The sequence below is a fragment of the Bufo bufo genome, chromosome 7 (assembly GCF_905171765.1).
Source record: "Bufo bufo chromosome 7, aBufBuf1.1, whole genome shotgun sequence".
NCBI classification, from domain to species: domain Eukaryota; kingdom Metazoa; phylum Chordata; class Amphibia; order Anura; family Bufonidae; genus Bufo; species Bufo bufo.
In genome coordinates, this window is record NC_053395.1 from 52,715,994 (window position 1) to 52,736,718 (window position 20,725).

The window sequence follows — 20,725 nt, forward strand, 5'->3', positions numbered from 1 at the left end:
CTAATTTCATATTCACAGCATTAAGCAAAGCCAAGTCACTTGTGGTTGTATCACTGCAGCAATGTCACTGTCACACAATGCGCGCCCTTAACATTGAAATATTGTAACAGCTGTGCCGTAGACTTCACATGCAATGTTCAGGGGGATTTAACACCTCTTCCTCTCTATTTTGATTCACGGCTGTAGTCAATAATGTGCAGAATTCATTTACTAAAACAGAAGAGCAGATGGAAAGTTTAGTAAACCTGATCTGTCCATTAGAAAAACATATGTTACACCACAATTATTTCCTCACTTAGTATACAAGGATTTCATGTTATTTGGCTTCTTTTTACACGGCTTAGGCTAGTTTCACACTAGCTTTAAGATCTTCCGGCATGCAGCGGTTTTGGTCCTGCCAAATCCCGGCACTAATGCCGGAAATAGGCCAGATCCCCACTGGATCCCATTATAGTCAATGGGCTCCAGAAGGCAAAGGCATTATCCGGCTATGCCAAATACGATGAACTCTCGCAGGCTGTTCCTCTGCCGGACGATTTTAATGCTAATGTGAAACTAGTCTTTACTTGTTTTTGTAAATAGTTAAAATCTAGAAATTATTGCAAAAAAATTGAGGGAGACATTTATTAAAACCAGCGTTTTACATGCCGGTCTTTATCTAACCCCCACTGACATCATATGAGCCATAATTTTCCTTTCTGGTAATGAGATCCGTCATAGGATCTCAATACCAGAGGAAAACGCTTCAGTTTTGTCCCCATTGATTGTCAATAGGGACAAAACTGAAGGGAGCGGAGTGCACCAGAATGCATTCTGTTCCGTTTGTTTGCGTTCCCATGCCGGACAGAAAAACACTCAGTTTTTTAGTGTGTCCTGGGTTGCGGAGCAAGACGGATCCTGCATGAAACACAATGTAAGTCAATGGTGCCGGATCCGTTTTCATGGACACAAAAGAGAATGCCACGCATTGACTTACAATGGTTTTAGTGCCGGATCCGTCATGGCTATTTTAGAGATAATACAACCGGATCCATTCATAACGGATGCAGCCGGTTGTATAATCCTAACAGAAGCATTTTTGCTGTTCCATGATGGATCCAGCAAAAACGCAGATGTGAAAGTAGCCTTACGGAGCTGACGTAGGTTTCCTGGTGTAGATTATGATAAATATTCAATGCCAACTATTCCCAGCTGCACACCACCCACTCCCCACCATGCCCAATTTTATTAAAAGTGGTAAGCAAAGATGAAAACTCCCAAAAATACTTTTTGTTGCTGGTTTTCCGGAGTACAAGGAATTATAAAGCTCCCCCATCTTACTAGTCATAGATGACAACTTAAATAGTTGTACTTAAAGGGATTGTCTAATAAAAGCAATCACTTTTATAAACTGAAGCCAGTGTGGTGATTAGCTGATCTCCACAGGTCTACGTTTCCAAGACCTCAGAGATTAGTTAAAGAGTACCTATAGTTACTAGAAAAAAAATCCCTATTTAAAGGGAACCTGTCACCAGTTTTATGGTGTCCTAACTAAGGGCAACATAAATAAGTGACTGATTCTCTTAGCAAAATGCTGGGTCACTTTCTTTAATTGACCCAGTCAATCTGCCAACATCTTGTATTGAAAAGCTCCAGCTGATAATGATGAGTAATGAATATTCATGAGCTCCTGACTCTCCCCGCCCACCTGCTGCTGAATGAATGAATTTTTTTCCATATGAATCAGCAGCAGGTGGGCAGGGGAGTGGCTATAGCTCTGAATTAAATATACGCTGGACTCAATGACATCACGCTGGACTCAAATCAGCTCATTAGCATGCGGCATGCGGCATCTTTGTGTGTATATTATGAGGTAACCATCTGTCACACCAGTAAGTGAATACATCTAAGGTACTTTTTAGTAGTTAATGATTGTATATAATTAGTTAGATTATAATCAAATATCCACATGACAGGTTCCCTTTAACTCCTATTTAGACAGCTTGTAGAGGAATATCAGATACAGTGCAGGCAGAAATGACATGTTAACCTGTATTTTTTGGGCATTATTCCATCCTTCAGTCTTTTGAGACTGCACATTCTCTCTCTCCAAGCTTGCTTAGGGATCAGCTCTTCCTAGAGTGATTCTAGTGCTCTGCTCAGCGCTCTGAACCAATCAGATTTCTCTCTAGTGCTTAGTCTCCACCCACAACATACAATCTCATAGAGAAAAAGAGAAAATGTAAGTACACCCAGGGGTGGACTGGGAACTTAATGTGGCCCTGGAAAAAACTAAAAGTGTACACATTTTGTAGTCGGGTCCACACTGACAGAAGGCAGGGCCGACACAAGTAGATGGGGCCAACAATACCATATTGCAGCACATTATACCACCCCAGCAGAGCCAAAAAACATATAGCATCACAAAATACTGCCACAGCACACAAAATACCTCCCTAAAAACTACCACTGAGTTGTGGCCAGCACCAGCTGCTATGTTCTGTCCTCCTACTCCAGTTGCCTCAGGATGGCAATACAGTTGAATTCAGGAATCAGGAGGGGAGTGTCAGATCATTACTTACCTGGCTGAAGGCCGTGAGGAGGGCTCAGGCGGCCACCTGGGCATTGGCCCACCAGGAAGTTTCCCTGTAGGGCTTATGGCCGGTCCACCCCTGTGTAGACCCCCTCCTCCTGGTTTATTATTTAATGTATTACAGCCCTTTTACACAGGCCAATAGCCGACTGATAAGAATGCTCCTTCCTGATCAATGGCCCTTGTAAACATGGCAGCCAACAAATGAGCAAAGACTCGGTTTTGGCTGATCACATCTTTTATTGGGGCCTGGTTGGCAGCATACAAATTGCACGGGGACTCAGCGATCTGGTTGGCCCCTATACAGTTTACATCGAGCAGTGTAAAAAGCCTGACTGACCTGTTATATCATCAATCAGCAAAAGGGTTTCCCTCCCATCTTAGACATTCCCCTCCAGATGTAGAAGGCTGCTCTGATTTCCGGACACAGAACTGCAGACCCATGTGAACATCCATATGATGTCCCGGTTTATCCATTTTTTTTATCCATCTTGGATAGAAAACAGACAAGAATGGTGCATATTGCATGTTTCTCTGCATGGAACAACAATCCGTGCAGAAAAATTAACGTGAATTGCACCATTTACTTTAATGATCTAGTCTTGAGTCTTTAGATCTCGAGATGTGTTCTAAAATAAATATGCTGGCATACTTGTAGCTACCTGTTCATGTTCTGGTACACCATGGTACAATGTCTAAACTCAGTGACCATTTAATAATGACTCACTAAATTCTCTCTACTCTCTGGAAAAGATTCCAGAAATATTGCCTTGATCAGTTTTAATATAGAAGATTCTTTATCGCCAGACTTAAAGGGAATCTGTCATCTGGTTTGACCATATTAAGCTGTCAGCATTGCCATGTTTAATAAAATACCTTATTTCCTGCAGTGGTCTTCTTTCTTCTCTTCATGGTTTAATTCTGTTAAAAAAGCAATTTTTGTATTATGCAAATGAACCTCGAAGGTGCCCAGAAGGGCGTTATTCATGACCCATTGAGCCCAGTAACGCCCCCCTGCAGTGCCTAGCCCGCCTTAATTTGAGGCTGTTGCCCTCAGGAGCTATTTGATCGCACAGGCGCAGGCAGTAGGCGGTACTGCGCCTGCGCGCGATTTCTGGCGGACGAAATGAACATTCCAGGTGCGTAGCTTGAATGAATTAGTTGACGTAGCGGAGGGGGCGGCGCCGTTAAACTAGGCTGTGGGACGATAGTTAATAATGAGGAGGCTTGCTTGGGCTCCAAATAAAGGCGGTCTAGGCACTGGAGGGGGGCTTTACTGGGCTCAAAGGGTGATGAATAATGCCCCTCTGGGCACCTTCGAGGTTCATTTGCATAAAACAAAAATCGCTTTTTTAACAAAATTAAACCATGAAGAGAAGAAAGAAGACCACTGCAGGAAATAAGGTATTTTATTAAACACGGCAATGGTGACAGCTTAATATGGTCAAACCAGGTGACAGATTCCCTTTAAGGGAAACTCTCTTTGATCATATTGCAAAACATCCCTATGATGCAGTGAGTACCCATACCCTGTCTTAAAGGGTTATCCCATGATTAATGTAAAATATGAAAATCAGACATCATGTAGTACATTGCAATCTACTACTATACTAAATTTGTAATTACATGCAAATAGAAAAGTATTCAGGTCCAGGGGCTGTTTTCAAAAATGTAGAGTATCTTTCATGGGACAACTTCTCTAAGGTAAGATCATGGTTATGTGGTCCTCAAATATACAGCCAAATGAGTGTTTTTAAATAGAATTTTTCCCCTGTTACCGTATATCCAAGCTAATCCATTTGATCTTCATTGCATAACCATCTGGAGCAGTGATATGCTGATCTGCTCTTTAGGCATAAATATATACTGTACCCGTGTAGACTGTATTCAATGGAGAACACCTTTATCTAAAATCTACCTAAAAAGCCCTATTCCTAGCATTTCCTTTTTTGACAATTATTTGTTAATATTCTGTAATATACTGTATGCATCTATATTTAATACAAGGAACAGAGTTGTATATGTACAGTACCCACTAAATCAACCATTTCCATCTCGTCCATATAATCTAGAACGTATTGGAGCACAGAAGGCCAAAAGCGAAAAAATAAAGTGAATATTTATCCTGTGAAGTAGTTTAGCCGTTGTAAGCAGTCAGTGGCCCTAAGCCATTTTCAGGGAATAAAACATCAGAGCTATCTTCCTTTAATTTATTCTCAGTTGCCCTTTTACTCACCAAGCCTAGATAAAACAGAAGGCACATTACAAAAAGAGCTGACAGCATAAAATCTGACAGTACAGTTCCTTTAATGTGGTATCATTGGGACTCAATACGTTGTGGATATGAAAACTTTACCGAGAATCACCAACTTGTCGGTCCAATATTCCCCGCTGACTTATTTTTGAATGTACGTGTCTAGGGTCGAAGCTCAGATTTTTCTGATACAGAAGTCCAAATCCCATTAGGTTTTTTGTTGCTAAGGCTACTTTTACACTAGTGTTTTAGTTTTCCGGTATTGAGATCCATCATGGGGGCTCAATACCAGAAAAAAAACGCTTCTGTTTTGTCCCCATTCAATGTCAATAGGGATAAAACTGAACTGAACAGAACGGAATGCTCCAAAATGCATTCCATTCCGTTTAGTTGCGTTCCCATACTGAAGAGCAAACCGCAACATGTTGTAGTTTGCTTTCCGTCCTGGGATGCGGAGCAAGACGGATCCGGCATGACCCCCAATGCAAGTCAATGGGGACAGATCCGTTTTCTCTGCCACAATCTGCCACAATAGAAAACGGATCCGCCCTCCATTGACTTTAAATGGAGTTCATGACAGATCTGTCTTGGCAATGTTAAAGATAATACAACCGGATCCGTTCATAACTGATGCAGATGGTTGTATTATCAGTAACTCTGCCAGATCCGGTAAAAACTTTAGTGTGAAAGTAGCCTAAGCCACCACCGCTTGCTTTTCCTTAAGCTTTTCTGTTTCTAAAGGTGCCCTGGTATAAAAACGCTATATTTAGTAGCTGCATTATATAGTTTAATCCCCACATACACTATATGTATATGACATTGCAGGAGTCGTGGTGGTAGAACCATTCAACAGAAGAGTCAAGGTGCCAGGTTCAAAACACGACTAATTTGGTTTAATTGCCATACCTGAGGATGGGATACATCATCTCAAGTCCTACACAGTCACAGTCTCTTTTGGTATTAGCGCATGTGATGTAAAGCTGAGTTTCCTTGCACAGGGTTCATTAGCATACTGCTTATGAGTTAGAAGCCACCAGCCTATTGGAAGAGGATTCCCAGTACAAGCACACCTAGCTTTACTGCGCATGTGTGAGAACAGAAAGTCAATGTGCAAACATAGGACTTAGAATAGGTTTGAGATGACTTATCTGTCCTCAAGGAAGTCAGTCAAGCAGGACTGGTTGTGTTTAGGGCCTGGCCACCATGACTTTTCTGCCAAGCAACTTTTCCACCTTCATAATGTCTGCAAGGTAATTACATTTTACACAAAACAAGGTACCGAGTGCAAGGCACCTGTAACGGGGCGCTGAAGGTGCACTCGGTCTCCCATCAGCCGCAGACCTGCTGCTTAGCTTCGGGAGCGAGGATCCTGTGTTCGGCCTCGTTCCCAGGGCGGCTTTGCTAGCTGGGAGGCTCCCTGCTCCTAGGTCTGCCTTGAGCGCCGAGCTGATCACTCGGTGCTCGACTTGTCTGTCTGTCTGTCATGTGACGCTGGCCACGTCACATGACCCTCACTCCCCACTATAAAAACAGGCAACCTGCTGGCTACAGGTTGCCTGTGATACTGGTCCATTGGTGCTTCCTTGTTCCTTGGTTCTAGTCTGCAGCTGCTTGCTCTGATTGACCTCCTGACCTTGTGACCTCAGCTCATTCTTTGACCTCAACTTCGTCTCATCCTTTGTACGTATTTGCTCTCCTGGATTGACCTCGGCTCTGACTGTTGATTTTACATTTGCCCGCTCCATTTGTACTCCTGCTTCTCCTGGTTCTCCTGGGACTGTCGCCCAGTTACGCCCCATCGCCAAGGGCGGGTAGTGTAAGTAGGCAGGGACAGGGGTTGAGGGTGCAGTCAGAGTGCACCCTCTTTCCTTCCTCTCTGATCCCTGACAGAATCACAGGCCTAAAAAGTTTTTTACTATGGATCCCTTACAGACCGTGACTGACCAAGTGCAGAATCTGGCCCATATAGTTCAGGAATTGGGGGAGAGATAACAGGCACAAGAGATTGCTCGTGATCTTCCTTCGCCTCCCGTCGCTGCCCAAGCGGCACCTGCCTGTATGGAACCCCACGTAGAAGCTTTTTGGCATTTAAGGAAAGCTGTAAGCTTTATTTTCGCTTACGTCCCTATTCCTCTGGATCTGAGCAACAGAGGTTGGGTATCATTATTTCCTTATTATAGGGGGGTCCCCAGGACTGGGCGTTCTCCTTGCCTTCCGATTCGCAATGCCTCAGATCCGTTGCTGCATTTTTTCAGGCCGTAGGTGTGTTATATGACGAACCTGACCGTGCCATGGTAGCAGAGACCCAACTGAAATCCCTCAGACAGGGTGACCGTCCGGTTGAGGAGTACTGTACCTTATTCCGTAGATGGTGCGTTCCCTCCGGGGTGAACGAACCGGCCCTCAAGAGTCAATTTAATTCCGGTTTGTCTGACACCTTCAAGGATATGCTAGTGTGTTATCCACCCCCCGAAACCTTAGAACAAACCATGACGTTAGCCATTAGGCTAGACCGACAGGTTAGGGAATGACAGCGAGAACACCTTCTTGTTCCACAGATGGTTCCCAAGATGGAGATGGGTCCGGTGATAGCAAAATCCGAAGGCTTCTCTGATGAACCCATGCAGATGGGCATGACCAGGAAGGAGCAGCGTCGTCGTCGTGAAGTGTGCTTCTACTGTGGCGGTTCCGATCACTGGGTCTGACAGTGCCCTAAGATCCCTTCTTCCGAAGGTCCACCCAAACCAGAGGGCTCAACAGACAAGGTACTCCCTGGGGTGGTAAGAAAAAAGCTGCTGGTTCCTATTACTGTGTCTCTGGGGGGAATCAGGGGTTTCGGTGACGCCTTTATTAATTCCGGGTCCAAATAGGAATTCCGATTTTAGCCCTTCCTCACCCAGTGAACATTGTAGCCATTGATTCCACTCCTCTGGCCGGTGGTACGGTCAAATTTTGTACCCCAGAGATCTCTCTTTCAGTAGGGGTGTGCCACACTGAAATATGCTCATTCCTAATTCTTGAGAATCTACCCGTAAATGTAGTATTAGGTATGCCCTGGCTCCAATTACATAATCCGGTTATTAATTGGGCCACTGGTGAGATAGAAAGATGGGGTTCTCAGTGTAAGTCCTGTTTATCGATCGTTTTAGCAGGGGTTCATACTGTATCCCTAACCCTTCCGCCATATATTAGAGATTATGCTGATGTGTTTTCTTCATCTGAGCTGAAAGAATTACCACCCCATAGACCGTATGATTGTGCTATTGAATTAGTATCCGGGTCCCGATATCCCAAAGGAAAAATGTATAATCTATCTGGTCCCGAACTAAATTCAATGAGGGAATATATTAAAGAGAGTTTGAACAAGGGGCACATTATGCCCTCGGTATCTCCAATGGGTGAGGGGTTCTTTTTTGTTATAAAAGAGGACGGAGGACTCAGACCATGTATTGATTACAGTGAATTAAATAAGATCACTGTTAAATATCAATATTCCCTCCCTTTAGTTCCCGACCTGTTCAATCAGGTTTTAGGAGCTGCCTGGTTTTCCAAACTGGAATTGAGGGGAGCTTACAATTTAATCCGAATTAAGGAGGGGGATGAATGGAAGACTGCATTTAATACTCCTGAGGGACATTTTGAATACCTAGTTATGCCTTTCGGGCTTAGTAATGCCCCAGCCGTCTTCCAAAATTTCATGAACGACATTTACAGGGAATTCATTGGGAAGTTTTTAATCGTCTATCTTGATGATATTCAGATTTTTTTTCTCCCACCTGGGACTCGCATGTGAGACATATAAGACTAGTACTAGACATTTTAGGAGTTAACCAATTATCAGTTAAACTTGAGAAATGCATTTTTGGAGTACAGGAGATTCTGTATCTTGGGTATGTCCTCACTCCTGATTCTTTCAGAATGTATGCTGGGAAGGTACGGGCAATCCAGGAGTGGGTGAGGCCATCATCCCTTAAAGCCTTACAGCGCTTTTTGGGTTTCTCCAATTATTATCGTAAGTTTATAAAAAAAAATTCCATTATCGCCAAACCGTTAACAGATCTTACCAAGAAAGGGGCGGATCTAGTCAATTGGTCTGAGGAAGCCATTGAAGCCTTCGAGAATCTTAAAAGAAGTTTTAGTAGTGCCCCAGTCTTAATTCAACCAAATCTGGAGGAACCTTTTATGGTGGAGGTAGATGCCTCTGAGGATGGAGTAGGGGCAGTATTGACCCTCTAACTTCTCTAACCTCAGACCCTGTGCCTTTTTCTCCAGAAAATTTTCTCCTACAGAAAGGAATTATGATATTGGGAACCGTGAGTTGCTAGCTATTAAGTGGGCATTTGAGGAATGGAGACATTTTTTGGAGGGGGCAAAACATAGAATTACCATTCTTACTGATCATAAGAATTTGTTATTTCTTGAGTCCGCTAAGTGTCTAAACCCTCGTCAAGCCAGATGGGCATTATTCTTTACTCGATTGAATTTTTTCATTACTTACAGGCCAGGAAGTAAGGACATAAAGGTTGATGCCTTCTCAAAAAGTTTTTCTGCCTTTCAGTCTTCCTATACCCCTCCGGAACCCATCCTTCGCCCCGTCGCCTAGGGCAGGTAGTGTAAGTAGGCAGGGACAGGGGTTGAGGGTGGAGTCAGAGTATATCCTCTTTCCTTCCTCTCTGATCCCTGACAGCATCATTTTTTTTTTACTTCTGTAAAAATTTCACATCCTTGTCCACCAAATGGACAAGAAAAGGAGATGTTCTATTTTTTGTGGCATTGCGGAACAGATGTGCAGATGTGGACAGCACACGTCTGCAAGGTAATTACATTTTACACAATATAAGGCACCGAGTGCAAAGCACCATTTTTTTACAGTTCTGTAAAAATTTCATATCCTTGTCTGCAAAATGGACAAGAAAAGGACATGTATTATTTTTTGTGGCGCTGTGGAACACACGTGCGGATGAGGACTGCACACATCTGCAAGGTATTTATATTTTACACAATCTAAGGTACTGAGTGCAAGGCACCATATTTTTTTACTTCTGTAAAAAAGTCATATCCTTGTCCGCAAAGTGGCCAAGGAAAGATGGAAAAGATTTTTTGCTGGGCCGTGGAATGGATATGTGGATGCAGACAGCACATGGGTGTGTAATATACTGTATGCATCTATATTTAACACAAGGAACACAGTTGTATATATACAGTACCCACTAAATCAAACATTTCCATCTCGTCCATATAATCTAGAACGTATTGGAGCACAGAAGGGCAAAAGCAAAAAATAAAGTGAAGATTTATCCTGTGAAGTAGTTTAGCCGTTGTAATCAGTCAGTGGCCCCATTGAGATGAACGGGTCCACATACGATCTGCAAAAAACGCGGATCTCCAGGTACAGTCACTTCTGTCAGAAGGCTCAGTGTCATACATAACTGGAAGCACAGAAAGATACGTCATAACTGAATTTACTCCTCGGGGGTTGTAGAGGATTAAACAAAAACATGGCTACCTTTGCAACGGCCGCCTCCCACCAGGGCCCTCTATATCGCATCCCAGGTATAGTAGGAATGCCGAGTGGTGTAGAATGGCCTAAGTGTCTCTTTATGTGTGTCACGGTGCTCCTACCAGGATACCGCTGGACCCCAGGCTTTGGCTCCGAAGCAATTAAAAGGGGAATAGTTGAGGGATTTGAAAGAATAACTTGAGTCCAGACCTTGAGATGAAGTTCAATGGCAGCTTTACTTGAATAAACATTACTTCAAACAGTTTTCAGGCTTTGTCTTGGTTCCAGCAGGCTTTAGCATAAACTGGCAGGCAAACTCAACTCTGCTATATCTTTTTCTCAGTCTGCTGTACTGACAAGCTAACTTGGTGTCTTCGTTTCCTCTTTATGCTGCACTTCACTCTTGTAGTCGAACTTATGTTCAGCCAAAAAGTAGGTTAGAATTCTGGCAGCTCCAACATGGAGTCTCAACTAGAACAAACCAGAACTGCCCCACCTCCTTCTGGTAGCAAGCAGGACTGGCCCACTTCTGCCCAAAGGGGGCAGAATGGAATGGTAAGTTCCATTCTCTCTAAGGATAGCTCTGCCATTTACGCTGCCACCTGCTGATGAACCAGGCACATTACATGTAATAAACAGTTACATAACAAGATTATGAATTTACATTGTGGAGGATCTTGAAATATATACTGTACATAAGATGACATTATATTAACCCATTAGAGATAGTGGCAGGGTGCAGTAGTGGTAACACCACTCTGGGGTGTTACACCTTCTTCCAAAAACAGCACTACACTTGTCCACAGGTTGTGCACAGTTTAGTATTATAGCTCAGTCCCATTCAATTGAATAGAGTTGAACTACAATGCCACACAAAACCGCAGGTTTGGCGCTACTTCTAGAGGAACGCGGCCATCATATGCTAATCCCATACCGCGGCTTTAACTATTTCTAACTCATATTACTAAGGCTACTTTCACACTAGCGTTTTAGTTTTCCGGTATTGAGATCCATCATAGGGGCTCAATATCGGAAAAAAAATGCTTCAGTTTTGTCCCCATTCATTGTCAGTGGGGATAATACTGAACTAAAAAGAACGGAATGCTCCAAAATGCATTCCATTTAGTTGCGTTCCCATACCAGACAGCAAACTGCAACATGTTGTAGTTTGCTTTCCATCCTGGGATGCAGGGCAAGACGGATCCGGCATGACCACTAATGCAAGTCAATAGGGACGGATATGTTTTCTCTGCCACAATAGAAAACTGATCCATCCTCCATTGACTTTCAATGGTGTTCATGACTGATCTGTCTTGGAAATGTTAAAGATAATACAACCGGATCCGTTTATAATGGATGCAGATGGTTGTATTATCAGTAACGGAAACGTTTTTGCTGAACCCTGCTGGATCCAGCAAAAACGCTAGTGTGAAAGTAGCCTAAGAATTTTACTGGGATTACAAAGACACAGCTGCTTTCTCTCACATATTCTATCTCCACCTTAAAGTTTTTTTCTAGTGTTGAGCGAATCGAACTCCACAAAGTGGAATTCTATCTGAATTTCTGGGAAAATTTGATTCGGTGCGAAGCTGAATTTCCTTTTGCATCATGGTAACAAATTAATTTTACCTGAAATGGTGTAAAAACGAAAAAAATCATACTTACCTCTACCACTTTAGCCGATTGCCGCCATCTTGATTGAAGATCTTGCACGTTGCCACCCTGGGTGACGTGATGACGTCATCACTGGCCGCATGAGATTGTGCGCTAGATCTTCAATCAAGATGGCAGCAGCCGGCTCTTCGTGATCAAATGGATGAGGGTAAGTATGATTTTAATAGTTTTTTATTTTACACTGTATTATTGCATTCATACATGATCGCGGCATCTGAGGGGTACAATGATGGGGAGCAGCACAATCGCCGCTCCCTGTCATTGCACCCACTACTTACAAAAAATTGTGCTTTGTGACAAAGGAATTTCTTTTTTTTATTCGGCGAAGCAGCTCAATCGAATTTTCGAATACCACACTCTTCTCTAGTTTTTTTTACAGCATCAATATGGTTTCTTGAACAAATATGCCCACATCACGTACATCTCCTTTTCTTTATTTTATTTTTTTGCAATTTCGACTCTCCTAACCTGTTTCCCCATGTAAATCAATCACTCTGGTTGGTTTCCATCCTGTATGTAGCACTTCCTGTTCCTGTATCCAATAGAACCCATGGTGCATTTCTCCTTTCTCTGCACCCAGCTAGTTGATAGCTCCTCCCACCCAGCTAGTTACATAGACACTCCCATAGCACCACCCCTAACAACACCCAGCTAGTTGATAGCTCCTCCCACCCAGCTAGTTACATAGACACTCCAATAGCACCGCCCCTAACAACACCCAGCTAGTTTATAGCTCCTTCCACCCAGCCAGTTACATAGACACACCCCTATCACTGTCCCTAACACCCAGCTACTTTATAGCTCCTCCCACCCAGCTAGTTACTTAGACACTCCCCTATCACTGCCCCACCCATGGACATAACATCACAGGAAATAAGAAAGCTGCATGGACATGGTCATGTGACCACAGCCCAAAACGGGAGATAGGAGCAATAAAGGTATAAGAAATACATTACAAAATTACAGCTACCTTCCTAAATGATTATTTTAAAGGATGTGTATACAGATCAGAAAACCCCTTTAAACAGAGCTACAGTATAAAAAGAAGGAAAAAAAAATATTATCAATGATAATCAAAAATGCATTTGGACCAAAAAATAGCTCTCAGCAAAGCAATGTTCTGGATTTCCTATTACCCACATCTCCTGTTTGTATTTTACCCACTTGACTTATACATGTCCCCTTAGAAAGTCACCAAGTTGTAAAAAAAAATTTTTTTTTGCCAGGAAGCCTTGCTACAGCTGGAGAAGGAGAAGAGCAGTCAATATTTCTCCACGCTTGTCAAATCAATGGCTGCCTAGAACTGATAAGCAATGACTGTATACACGGGAGACAAGACCTGACGTGGGTTCGCTTAGAGTGCTCGGATGAAACACATTTCTCTTTTTGGTTAGCATGAGTTCCTAATTGAGGAAATCAGAGTAATATGATTTTGGAAGGCATAGCTAATTGCAATTTGACATCCCAGCTGCTGCTTCTCTAACTGTAGAACTTTTCTGTCCCATAGAGGCCTACGGCAGAGGCCTACACAGCCATACGCGGCATCCCTGCAATTAGCGGAAAGGCCCCCGTCTCACTTCTCCCTCCAACTTGCCGTTTCCTGCCTATTTTATGCTTTATTAGCTCTGCCGATTTTTGTAAAATACTTGTAAATCCTCTTAAACTGGCTCATTGGGTTCTTGGAAGCATTAGTGATTTGTGCTCTTTATGATTTTTGGCATTGGCTTAAAGGCCCTCTCTAGAGCTTCCACATTTTAAAGTGGCATATCTTGCAATACATCCTACTTCTACATACGGATTTTATTTTTCTTGCCTTTTGAGAAAACCAAGTAATTCCATTAACATGAATAATCTTAGCAGCAATAATTGCCAAACGTTTCCTAGAAGGTGATATTAGTCTCATATCACTGGTGATCCTCTCGAAAAGGGGCTTTCAAGATTTTTATAGAATAGGTCATCAGTATCTGATCGGTGGGGGTCCGACACCCGGGACCCAAGCTGATCAGCTGTTTAAAAAGGCTCTGGCGCTCCTGTGAGAGCTGCTGCCTTCTTGCAACTTTCCAAGCACTGTGCCGTACATTGTATAGCGGTTGTGCTTGTTATCGCAATCTGCCCCATTCACTTCAATGGGGCTGAGCTGCTCCTAGGCCATGTGATGTCATGTTCATTTGGCCTAGGAGCAGCTCAGCCCCATTGAAGGGAATGGGGCAGAGAGTGATACCAAGCACAACCGCTATACAATGTAAGGCCATGTGACAGATGAACGTGACATCACATAGCCTAGGAAAAGCTGCAAGAAGGCCACGACGCTCACAAACAGCTGATCGGTGGGTGTCCTGGGTGTCGGACCCCCACAGATCAGATACTGATCAGCAGAGGAGAGGTCATCAGTATTAAAATCTCGTAAAAACCCCTTTAAGTAGGTGATGGGCATGAACTGCCCATTTTAGGTCCAACCACAGCATCTCTATTGAGTTCACATCAAGACATTAATGGGGTTATTCAAATAACAAATGTTCTGATATTAGTAGAAATGCTTCAGTACTGAGAACCCCCAAGTCCCCCAGCTGTCTTCTTTTGAATCAATGGGGCAGCTATGTAATGCTTGGATGAGATTAGTCCTGAAGAGTGATAAAGGGTCTTTGCAACGTTTTTCATTCTGACATCCATATGCCTTCATGGGGTTTATGCAAACCAGATGACAACTTTAAAGGGGCACATCCTTCAGAAAGTTTTTTTTTAACTCAATATTCAGATGAAACAACATTTTTCTTTTTTTTTAGCCTTTAGCTTTTACAATCTTGGCAAGACTGGGTCATTTAAATTTTACAAAAAAAAGTTATTTTGTCCCAGTGATCATAGAGAAATAACATTTTCTTCACAGGAAAACAGACTAATATCAGTTTATGATATTGCTGCACTGAGAAGGGTTTTAAAAGGGTTGTGCAGGCAGTATTTATTGATGACCTACCGTATCCTCAGGATAGGTCATCAATATCTGATCTGTGGGGTCCGACACTTGCCCCCTGTCAATCAGCTGTATGAAAAGGAGGTGGCGGTCCGTGAAACAGCAACTTCCTCTTCATTAAACTGTCCGTTTCAGTGGCGACTCCTCTTCAAACAGCTGATAAGCGGGTTGCCGGGTGTCGGATCCCTGCCGATCGAATATTGATCAGTAAATACTGCCTGCACAAACCCCTTTAACTGTGAGGTAATTCACATAATTGGTGGAGGATTGGATTGACTGACAGAATGACCGTCCTATCACATGTTCAAGTCTCCTATAGGAATCTTAAAATAAAGTTAAAACAATTTTTAAACAATTTTTTAAATTATATATAAAAAAATTAAAAAATTCATCTATACCTTTTCCATAAAAAATAAACAAAAAAATAAACATCATTGTAATTTCCACATCCAAGAAGGCAAAGCTATGACAATATAAAAGTATTTATCCCGTATGGTGAACCCCATAACGGAAAAGAATCAAAATGACCAAATACATTTTTTTTGGTTGCTCTATCTCCCTAAAAAATTGATCAAAAACTCGTACATACCTCAAAATGGCAATAAAACTGAACATAATTTAACATAGCATAAAGTATTGGTAAATAAATACTGTATCAGTTTGATCCTATGGAGAACAAAGATAATGTGCTATTGAACACCGTAAAAACAAAACCTGTAAAGCAATGACACAATTGAGTTTTTTGCTTTCACGTACAACCCATCTAGAATTTAGAATTTCCAGCCTCTTAATACAACATATGGAATATTAAATTGTGCCATTAGAAAGTACAGGTGAAACTTGAAAAATTAGAATATCGTGCAAAGTTCGTTTATTTCAGTAATACAACATAAAAGGTGAAACTAACATATGAGATAGACTCATTACATGCAAGGCGAGATATTTCTAGCCTTTATTTGTTATAATTTGGATGATTTTGGCTTACAGCTTATGAAACCCCAAAGTCACAATTTTGAGGTACCCTTTGCTCAGGGGGTATGGATTAATTAGCTGACTAGAGTGTGACACTTTGAGCCTAGAATATTGAACCTTTTCACAAAATTCTAATTTTAGGCTGCATTAATGCAATTTCTTTTAATTTGCATTACTGAAATAAATGGACTTTCGCACGATATTCAAATTTTTCGAGTTTCAGCTGTACAACTTGTCTGATAAAAAAAACAAGACCTTATACTGTATGTCTTTGTGAACAGAAAAAAAAAATTCCGCCTGAGGTCTGTTTTTTAGACGGATAGATAAGTCCTGCATGCAGTACTTTTTTTTCTGTCTAAAAAACGGGATCTCAGACAAAATTGGCTGAAACTGATTCCAAATGTTCATAACTGATGCACAGGATCCGTTCTCTTTTCATTATTTTTCTGTTCTTCTGATGGATAAGAAGAACAGTAAAATAATGGTAATGTGAACTCTCCATAAAACTTGTAATTTCTACATTTATATCTCTGCTTTTTCCACTTCCTGTGAAGAGCTATCGGTACAGGAGGGAGGTGTTACCGGTGACAGCTCACACTTATACACACAATGCTATCAGTCACTAACACCTCCTCCCCGTCACTGATAGTTTTTCACAGAGCTGCAGAAAAGGGAAGATATAAAGTATAAATTAGGGGCTTTACTGAATATTTTCCTACAAAACTACGGTATATATCAATCTGCTCAGCGCCTCCTGCTTTAACATGGTGCTGTCAGATTGTATTGCATTTTGTGGTGACAGGTCTTATTTAGTCAGAGGAGTTCCTATGTGGAACCATGCCATCCACAAGGACCTGTCACCTCTCCTGACATGTCTGTTTCAGCAGCTAATCGCATTTTTCCTGTACTAACAATTCTGCAAACTTCCATTTTTAGGACTCTATGTTATACTATAACTTTATTATTCCGTCTAGAAGTTATGAATAAATTGCTAGCAGTTTACAATGACGGTTATCAGCTGGGGTGTGTTCCCGCACAGTCTGACACTATCCAGTCAGTGCTGCCGGTGTCAAACTGTGTAGGGTCACACCCCCTACTGGTAACACCCCTCTGGACCTTTATTTTAAATGGCTAGTAATTCAATTACTTTTAGCAGGAATAATAAAGGAATGACACATCACAAATCATAGGAATAAATGCTCCAGAATTGTTATTACATGGTGAATACACATAGACTAAAACAGACATGTCAGGAGAGGGGACAGGGCCTCTTTAAGAGTTAACAATATAATTTATACTGAAAATGAGAGGCATGAATACTTCAATTTAACAAAGAGATATTAAAGGACCCTATCAGGGGCATAGCTATAGGGGAAGCAGCTGCTTTGGGGCCTTACCCCAGAAGGGGCCCACCCAGGAGGAGGACGAAAAGATTATACAATGACATTAAATACAGTATATATGAGTAAAAAACTGATGGAGTGGCTGTCGGGCCTGGTCTGAGAGAGCGATCTTGACTAGTCACAGGAGTGGGGGAGTGCAAAGAAGTTGGGGCCTAGTCATTTCTAGTTACGTCACTGGACACTATGTATTACTGTGAATACATAACTCACAACATGTGCACCATGAAGAAGTTGCTGGAACTGAATGAATCTTTATACGTGCGAATGTAATAATATATGGAAGTGATCACAATATTAGAGTGAAAGGATAACTTCATTGGGAAAAACTGTACAACTTAAAGGAGGCTCTAAGACCCTGTTGGCCGCTTCTAGCCTGGATACAAGATGAGAGACGGTTGGGCATGGAGGCATACAAGTTACTTTAGCTGGCGTACCAGCTGGTCCCATAAATGCTCGACTGACGATAAATCTGGCGACAGGGCAGCCAATAAAGTATTGTAATTTGGTGAAGATATTTCTTCACCTTTGTGGTGTGTGGGCGGGCATTATCCTGCTTAAAAATGCCAGTTGGAAGCCATGCCATGAGAGACAACACATGATGTCCTCCATGTATCGCTGAGCTGTTAGTGTCCCTTGTATCACTACTAGGGGTGACCAACTGTCATATGCGATGGCTCCTCAGATCACCACACCAGCAACTGGGCCCATGTGTCGCTCCACAACAAAATCAGGATTGAAGTGCTCTCCATGAGGCCTCCGTACTTGAACGACACTGTCATGGGATCCCCAACAGAAACAAGATTCATTGCTAAAGACGATATGGTTCCAGTCCATAGAAGTCAAAGTTTCTTGTTCACCACACCACTGCAAATGAAGGTGACGGTGGCTGGATGTCAATGGTAGGACACGTAGTGGGCACCATGAAACCAAATTTCTATCTTCTAAGCCCCTGGAAATGGCCCATGCCCAGTCAGGGGTGTGTAATGTCACCTGTGTCTGTATGGTGGACAACAAAACTGTGGGAGCTGCTCGTGCTTGTATGCGGATCAAATGACCTTCCTTACTGGTGGTCTGTCTGGGCCATCTGGAGCCATTTCACCATGTGTGTGCTCTCACATAACTACGGCTCCAAACACCTCCTAACAGCTAGATCAAAATGGTCTAGATGGTGGCTAATTCGTCAAAACAACTATCTTGCTTCTCTCAGTCCAGTGATGCCTCCCCTCTCAAAGTCTGCTAATTGGGCAAAATGTCTAGCGCATCATAGCATGTCTAGCAATCAACAATCTCTCACCAAGGTACACTACTCAAAAGTAGTCTCTGAGAGCCTTTTTATAGGACAGCAGGGGAAACACTTTTGCGCCCTCTTGTGGCAAGACCCATCATCTAATCTGACCACACATGTAATCATTTATGTATCTGTCTGAGACTGCATGCTGAGTTTTGAAACTAAAGGACATTTCTATCTAGGTGCGTTATATATTTATTTCTCAATGAATGTATCATGACTTTGTTGGTTTTATAAGACACTGTGAAGTCTCAGGAAAGCGACTGTAGCAGGGAATTCAATATAAAAGAAATCCAACTGCAGTGTCTAAAGAAATGACAAATATATAACCGTATAGGAAGAATGAGCTGGATTCTCTTCAGCATTCTGTGGGATGGTCCCAGGCGGCTGATTTCAGAATCAGGTTTATAGAGGTTAGACAACAGGAGAACAAAGCAATTAAGCACGAGCACCAGGAGTTTTACACTGTTGAAGTGAGTGTTAAAGAAAGGTAGGGCAGAAGTTTAATTGAAGTGAGACCAGTGAGAACAGCTTGTTTCTAGTAGAAATTTAAACCGTGTAAACGTGTAATAAAGAAAGCCTCAGGTAGGATCTACATGTAGAGATTCCAGCCACAATCTGACTGAGGATACTGAATCAATAATTACCCTATGTAAATGGTCAAAGTGATTACATCTATAGGATCTCTTTATTAATTAGTCTCAGTGGTGTACATAAAGGTTGGGCATGGCAAAGATAAAAATGAGGCCCCTTTCAGGAGCTGCCTGACACCACAACACACCTGATCACCTGTGACAAGACAATAGGTGCTGGTACTTCCATCCCATTTTCAAGTTTCTCCTGTGTTGCTAATATTGTATTAAAATAGGAAGGAGAACAATTAGAAATGGGCACCCTTTCTCTAGAATCCCATAACAGTTTTGACTCTATGGTAGTAGGTCCTTAAAAAGGTTGTCTCATTAAGACAACTTCCACCCATATGTCCTCTAGAGCATATGAATACAGCAGAGTTGTGGGGTCCTTCACTTAGAGAACCCTTCTATGAACCAGAATGGAGAGCCACTCTGTACGAGAGATCTGATTCTGGCGTATTTCAGCAGTCCTTAGATTACATTCATGCAATACTACTAATGCCTGACTGGCCTAGGCTTTCCCCAGTAAAATCAGCTATTTGTCAGGCATGAGTGTATCAGGATCTGGGGCGAACAGCTAATGAGCAACTCCTTTAACTGACCTGCATATAAAAGTTGCAGAAACAAGGAGAGGTGAGGTATCTGCAAAGGATGGCCAGGCTTCTACTGTATATTTATTTAGGTCTAGTCCATCTAATTATTTGAAGAGGATCTTTCAGAATTCCTGACATGTCTGGATTAGGGCTCGTGCACATGGCCATAAGTGTTTTGCGGTCCACAAATCGTGGATCAAAATTTTAAATAGGTGCAGGAGTGCTAGTATTGGTCAGCACTGTCACATTTGCTAAAACCATAAATCACAGGAAGTGACGTGCAGCGGCCCTTAAGGAAGTGCTACTGGGAACAAGCTGAAAGCATGCTGTGCCCAGAACTGGAGGGAAACCATGGAGTAGATTCACCGCGGAACACTGAGCCTGGGACTTTGGCGGTAAGCAGGGGGACATCGGCAGACAGCAACCACTGTTAGGCCTCTTTCACACGGGCGTTGCGGGAAAATGTGCGGGTGCGTTGCGGGAACACCCGCGATTTTTCTGCGCAAGTGCAAAACATTGTAATGCGTTTTGCACTCGCGCGAGAAAAATCGCACATGTTTGGTACCCAAACACGAACTTCTTCACAGAAGTTCAGGCTTGGGATCGGTGTTCTGTAGATTGTATTATTTTCCCTTATAACATGGTTATAAAGGAAAATAATAGCATTCTGAATACAGAATGCATAGTAAAACAGCGCTGGAGGGGTTAAAAAAAAAAAATTAATCATTTAACTGATTCACCATGGTAAAAGATCATGTGACGTACCATGTGATGACCGGAGTGACGTCATCAAAGGTCCTTGACCTATAATTAATGCTCACCACAGGTCCTATTCAGTAAAGGGGACAGAAGGAGATGCCGGCCTCGGG